This window comes from Microtus ochrogaster, unplaced genomic scaffold, assembly GCF_000317375.1.
Source record: "Microtus ochrogaster isolate Prairie Vole_2 unplaced genomic scaffold, MicOch1.0 UNK157, whole genome shotgun sequence".
Classification (NCBI taxonomy): domain Eukaryota; kingdom Metazoa; phylum Chordata; class Mammalia; order Rodentia; family Cricetidae; genus Microtus; species Microtus ochrogaster.
Genome location: NW_004949255.1, coordinates 278,490 through 285,798, shown reverse-complemented (window position 1 = coordinate 285,798; position 7,309 = coordinate 278,490).

Here is a 7,309-nt window from a genome sequence, read left to right as displayed (position 1 = left end):
ACAATGGTTGACTTACAAAGTATAGACACAGGCTGGGGCTATTGAGCATTCCCTGAGAGAGGATAGTCCACTAGTATCTCCTAGTATGAAGGCAAATTTTTCTCTATTCTTTTCTTGTAATAGTATAGTGAAAAGCAATCTTTCAAGTCAATAACAATAAGAGGCCATCCTTTGGGTAACAGAGAAGCCAGAGGAAGTCCAGATTATAGAGAGCCCATAGGTTGAAATTCCTTATTGACAGCCCTTAGATCTGTCACCATTCTCCATTTGCCAGATTTCTTTTTTACAACAAACATAGAATTCCAAGGGCTAGTTGACTCCTCAATATGTCAAGCATCTAATTGCTCCTGTACCAATTGTTCTAAAGCCTGCAATTTATCTTTAGATAACGGCCATTATTTAACCCATATTGGCTTCTCAGTCAGCCATTTTAAAGGTAGGGCTGTTGGTACCTCTAAAGGTTTGTTAATTGGTTTATGTTCTTGTACAGCCTGAATGGCTGGTGACCTTTGTGCATAGTACTTTATTACACCCTTCCCAGAATTATCTGGGTATTCCATTGTTATAGCAGGTCACGGCCCCATAAATTTATTGCAATATCAGCTACATATGGCCTTAGCTTTCCTCTTTGACCTTCCGGCCCAATACAGTCAACCCATCTCGTGCTTTGTTTAACTCGAGATATGGTTCCAATTCCTAGTAATTGAACATCTGCCTCTTGAAGAGGCCAATTTGGATGCCAAGATTTTGGAGTGATGATACTCACATCTGCCCCTGTGTCTATCAAGCCAACAATCACAATTCCATTTATACGTACTCCCAGCTTTGGTCTCTGATAATTTATAGAAGTTTGCCAAAATATATGCTTCTTATTTCCTAATTGAATTTCTGACTCATCCTCCAAATTTGCATCATTTAGAACCTTATGATCTTGTACAGAAGCTTCTAGAGTTTTTAATTTTCCTGGTGTGACATGTCCTCCACAGTTACTGGGAATGACTGGGCCACATTTGGCTTGAGGGCCTGTGAGAGGACCCTCAGGGAGTTTCCCAATGGTATCAGGTAGCCTTGTCTGTCTGTTGTTGATCTGCATTCATTCTTCCAATGTCGTTCTTTCCCACACCTCCTACATATACTTGAAGGCCGAAGTTTCCTATTCCTGCCATTCCCAGATGAAGTGTCATTCCTTGAAATACCTTGCCTGCAATCCCTTTTTAGATGTCCAAATTTACCACAATTAAAACATTTGGCAGGTTGATGTTCCCTCATCGCTTTGGAAATTGTTTCTCCTACCCAAGATTTGTCATTGTAATTGAAGTTCTGAAAATTCATAATATGCTGGTTCCATTCATCCACAAGTGCTGATCTAGACCTTAAAGGCCCAATTATCTTTTTGCAGTCCAAGTTTGCATTTTCAAGAGGGGGAGGGAAATGGGAGGCTGGGAGGAGGTGGAAACTTTTTTTTTCTTTTTCTCAATAAAAAATTAAAAAAAAACCTCTACATCAAAGTCTTTCTAATCACCTGTGAATAAAACTTTTAAAAATTAAAAAAAGCCAGCAATTCAAGAATTAGTTGTCTAGCTTCTGGGTCTGTTACTCCTGTGTTCAGAGCCTTAATTAATCTTTGCACAAAGTCAGTATAGGGTTCTCCCTGTCCTTGCCTAACCCTGGTATATGAATATATCTTTCTTCTTGGCTCTGGTAATCTATCCCAGGCATTTAAGGCTGCCTTGTGACATAGGGACAATACTTCATCATCATAAAGAGCTTGGACCAGTGGATCAGCATAATCTCCTACACCAAGAAATTGATCCTGTGAAACCTCCACACCTTTTGCTCTTCCTTGATGTTCCATATGTTTGACTTCTTCTCTGAAATAAATGCCAAACAACAATGAAGGTCCATCTTTGAGGACTGCTGAAGCTAACTGTGAGAAATCATGGGGGATAGCCCTGACATTAGAAGCCCAAGTCCTTATCATTTCCTTAACAAATGTAGAGGGTAAGCCATAATTAATGACGGCTTGCTTAATTTCCTTTAGGTCATTCATTACTACTGGCATCCATCTAGCTTCTTTGGCTCCCTTTGAGCCTTCAGAAGTTGATGCTTTGTCAGAATAAATTACGAGGTATATCACTGAAACCCTGAGTAAGCCACTTCTAACGGACGGTGGTGGCATTGTATCCTTCCCTTGTATCTTCTCACCTGGTTCGTCAGCTCCAATAATTTATTCAATCATTTCAAATCTCTTAATCATTGTCTCATGTAAGGCCTGAATCTCCTAACTTGCAAAGGTTTCTAGTGATTTCCCTATGGTATTAATTTTCTGGTCCCCATTCTGGACCTGTGATTCCAAGGTCTTAATGTTGCCTTTCAAAGATAACATCTCCCCCTTGAAGTGCCCCTGGATATCATGCAAGTTGCCATCCTGGAGGTATATTCTGTCTGTTACCTTATCAAAACTCTGTGATAACTTCTGAAAGTCAAATTCAACAGCTTAGACCCCTTCAGGTAAGTACCCTTAGATAAGGAGTCAATTTTTCCTATCATGGTATTAATCCTATCAGTTAATGCCACATACTTCCATAATGATATAACATTAAGAAGGAAACTAAAACCTAATAACAAGTAAATTGAGGCACCTTCATAGGCATATAGGCCACTTGTGATTTCTACCAAAGTGGCAGCAAAAGCCGTGGCTAGAGTCCCATTAAAAAAAAAAAAAACCTGCCATTTTACCTGTCAGCCACCAGATGGCGATGTTTCCAAGTTGCAACTGGAACTGCTGCACGTGTCACGACAAATCCTGTTTTAAAATCTGCTCTGTTATTTGTTTAAAAACTGGGGAAAATGAGTCAATTGAGAGGTCAGATGTACACAGAGAGAAAACCCAGAGGCCAGGCACAGAGCACAAACGGTCATAGAGCTTCTAGTGGCCAATAAACAAGGCAGCCTGGCCCTCCGTGGCCGGGCGAGCCTGCCCTACTGCTCTGTTCAACCCGATGCAGAGGGTCATGACACAGCCACTGCACTGCTATTAAGAGGCCAAGTGCTGTAGGTCCCCGTGTCCCTGTGCTGGGATTAAGGGTCAAGCTGTTTGCAGTACTCCCAATCAGTTATGGCGGGGATTTCAAACAGCATTGCTGGGACTTCAAAGGGAGATTTTTTTTTTCCCTAAGGGGTTTTTAGCTTAGGCAATTCCTTGCACTTGCACTGTGAGCTCTGTGACTCACATTGTAAGGGGGAATTTAAAAACCCGCTTAGAATAGATCAAATTAGGCCTGCAGAGACTGTTTGGACCTGTGTATCCCGGGAGGCCTGGAGGTTATGGCTGAAGGAGGGTTCGTGCCAAGCTGAGCTGGCCAAGCCGAGCTGGTGGCAGGCAGCCGAGCCAGAGGCAGCAGCCGAGCTGGGGGATGGGGGTGTGTGGGTGGTTCTAAAACTAAATGCTGGGTGCCAGATAATGCGTGAAACAATACCACACCAGTTAGGATTTAAAAAAGGTATTGATTTTAGGGGTAAAACTTACAAAGTACCAACCATCAGGGAAGGAATCTAGTCACTGGAGCAGGAGCCAGAACCAAGCGCCAGAAACAAGAGAGTGAGATGAGGCTTGCTGCTCTTTCTTAAAGAGAAATAGACCACTCCTCAGTGGGCTGGTATTTCAGTGGCTATAGGCTGAAAGAGTGGAAAGCACTCCCTCAGCACACTGGGCTCATGTTTCAGCAGCTATTGGCTGAAGGAGCAGAAGGTGCTCCCACAGCAATACAGATATTTAGAGATCACAGGTGCCCTCCCAGACTATTTTACCCATCAAAACTTTCAATCACCGTAGAAGGACAAAACAAGATATTCCATGACAAAACCAGATTTACCAATACCTAGCCACAAACCCAGGCCTACACAAAGTACTAGAAGGAAAACTCCAACACAAGGAAGTCAGATTGTTATATACATCAACAAAGACACAGACAATTGATGATCTCACAGCAGAAATTTTCAAAGAAGGGATAAAACACACAAAATAACATCACCAACAATGAAAACTAATTTAACGGAAGATAGCAATCACTGGTCATTAATTTACTATTATATAAATGGACTCAACTTGCCTATAAAAACACAGGCTTACAGATTGGACACAAAAACAGAATCCATCCTTCTTCTGCATACAAGAAACAAACTTCAACCTCAAAGATAGACATTGACTCAGAGTAAAAGCTTAGGAAAAATTTTTGCAATCAAATGGACCTAAAAAACAAGCTGATATAGCTATCATAATATGTAACAAAATAAATGGAAAAATGAAATCAATCAAAAGAGACAAAGAAGGACATTAAATATTAGTCACAGAAAAGAAATCCATTAAGAGAAAATCTCAATACTGAATATCTATGCTCCAAATACAAGGATACCTTCACATGTAAAAGAAACATTTCTAAAGCTTAAATCATAAGTAAAACCCCACATAATAAAAGTGGAAGACCTCAACACTCTACTCTCACCAATGGAAAATTGAGTCAGAAAAAAATTAACAGAGAAGTAAGGGAAATAGCAGATGTTAATAGCAGATGTTATGATTCAAATGGATTTAACAGATATCTATAGAACATTCCATCTAAGCATAAAAGAGTATACCTTCTTTTCAACACCTCATGGAACCTTCTCAAAAATTGACCACATACTCAGTAACAAATCAAACCTCAACAGATACAAAAAAAGTTGGAATAACCCTATGTATCTTATCATATCATCATGGCTTAAAATTAAAATTAAACAGCAACACTAATTCTAGAAAGTTCACAAACATGTGCAAGTTAAACAATGCTCACATGAATTATCAATGGGTCAAGAAAGAAATAAAGGGAAAATTAAAAACTTCCTAAAATTTAATGAAAATGATGGCAAAACATACCCAAATTTATGGGACACGATGAAAGCAGTGTGCTTACATAAAGAAGCTAGAAAAATCCCATACTAGTGAATTAACAGAACATTTGAAAACTTTAGAACAAGAAGAAGCAAACTCATCCAAGAGAAATAGATGACAGGAAATAATCAAATTGAGGGTTGAAATTGACAAAATAGAAACAAAGAAAACAACCCAAAGAATTAGTGAGACAAAGAGTTGGTTCTTTGAGAAAATCAGCAAAATAGATAAATCTTTATCCAAAGTAACCAAAAGGCAGAAAAAGAAAATTCGAATTAACAAAATCAGAAATGAAAAGGGGGACATAACAACAGACACAAAAGAAATACAGAGAATCATCAGGTCATATTTCCAAAACCTGTACTCCACAAAATTGGGAAACTTAAAAGAAATGGACAACTTTCTGGATAAATATCACTTACCAAAAATTAAATCAAGACCTGATAAACAGCAAATTAAAATAGATTTTAACTGATGAAGAAATAGAAACTGCCATCAAAAGTCTCCCAACCAAGAAAAAGCCCAGGGACCAGATGGTTTCAGCTCAGAATTCTACAAGAACTTCAAAGAAGTACTAATACCAACTACTCCTCAAATTACTCCACATAATAAAAACAGAAGAAAAATTGCCCAACTCTTTTTATGAGGATACAATTACCCTTATAACCAAACCACAGAAAGACATTTCTAAGAAAGAGAATTAAGGTCCAATCTAACTCATGATCATTGATGCAAAAATACTAAATAAAATACTGGCAAATCAAATCCAAGAACACATCAGAACCATCATCCACCATGATCAAGTCAGCTTCATCCCAGAGACGCAGGGATGGGTCAACATACAAAAATCTGTCAATGTATTCTACCATATAAACAAACTGAAATCAGTAACAAGACAAGGTTGTCCACTTTCTCCATATCTGCTTAATATAGTTTTGAAGTCCTAGCTAGAGTAATAAGACAACAATAGGAGATCAAGAAGGTACAAATTCGAAAAGAAGTCAAACTCTCACTATTTGCTGATGATATGATGGTTTACATAAGCAACCCCAAAAATTTTACCAAGGGACTTCTACAACTCATAATCACTTTCAGTAATGTAGCAGAAAACAAGATAAATTAAAAAAAAAACAAAAAAATCAGTAGCCCTCCTTTACACAAATGATAAATGTGCTGAGAAAGGAATCAGGGAAACATCATACTGTAAGGAGAGGGCCTGCTTGTTCTTCCCAGTCTCCTGGCTACGTTAGCCCCAAAATAACCACACAGAAATTGTATTAACTAAATCACTGTTTGGCCCACTAGTTCTAGCTTCTTGTTGGCTAACTCTCACATTTTGATTTAACCCATTTCTATTAATCTGATTATCACCACATAGCAGTGGCTTACTGAGAAAGATACAGCATGTCTGACTCTCGCGACTCTCTATGACTCAGCCTTCTTTCTCCAAGCATGCCATTTAGTTTTCTCTGCCTACCTAAATTCTGCCATATCAACAGGCCCAAAGCAGTTTCTTCACTAGCTAATAAAAGCAACACAAAGACAGAATGACCTCCTACACCAATATCACCCTTCACATTAGCCACAAATAGTATAAAATATCTCACAGTACCTCTAACCAAACAAGTGAAAGACTTGTATAACAAGAACTTTGAATCTTTGAAGAACAAAATTAAAAAGGACACCAGAAAGTAGAAAGATCTCCCATGCTCTTGGGTAAGTAGAATTAACATAGTAAAAATAAGAGTCTTACCAAAAGCCATCTACAGATTCAATGCAATGCCCATCAAAATCCTTCACAGACCAAAAAGAATGGTACTCTACTTCATATGGAAAATCAAAAATCCCAGGATAGCCAAAACAATCCTGAACAACTTCTGGAGGCATCACAATCCCTGACTTTAAACTCTACTACAGAGCTACAGTACTGAAAACGCCTGGTATTGACATTAAAACAGACAGGAGGACCAATGGAACTGAAACAAAGACACGGATATTAATCCACACACCCACAAACACCTGATTTTTGACAAAAATAAAAAAAATATCAAATGGAATAAAGAAAGCATATTTAACAAGTGTTGCTGCCATAACTGGATATCAACATATAGAATAAAAATAGATCCATATCTATCACCATGCACAAATTCAAGTCCAAATTGATCAAAGACCTCAACATAAAGCCAGCCACACTGAACCTCACAGAGGAAAAATTAGTAACTACACTTGAACATATTAGCATAGGAGACAACTTTCTAAATTGTAGCATACTATGCCTGGAATACAGTATGTTTCATGAACCAGGCACACACACACACACACATACACACACACACACACACACACACAGAGAGAGAGAGAGAGAGAGAGAGAGAGAGA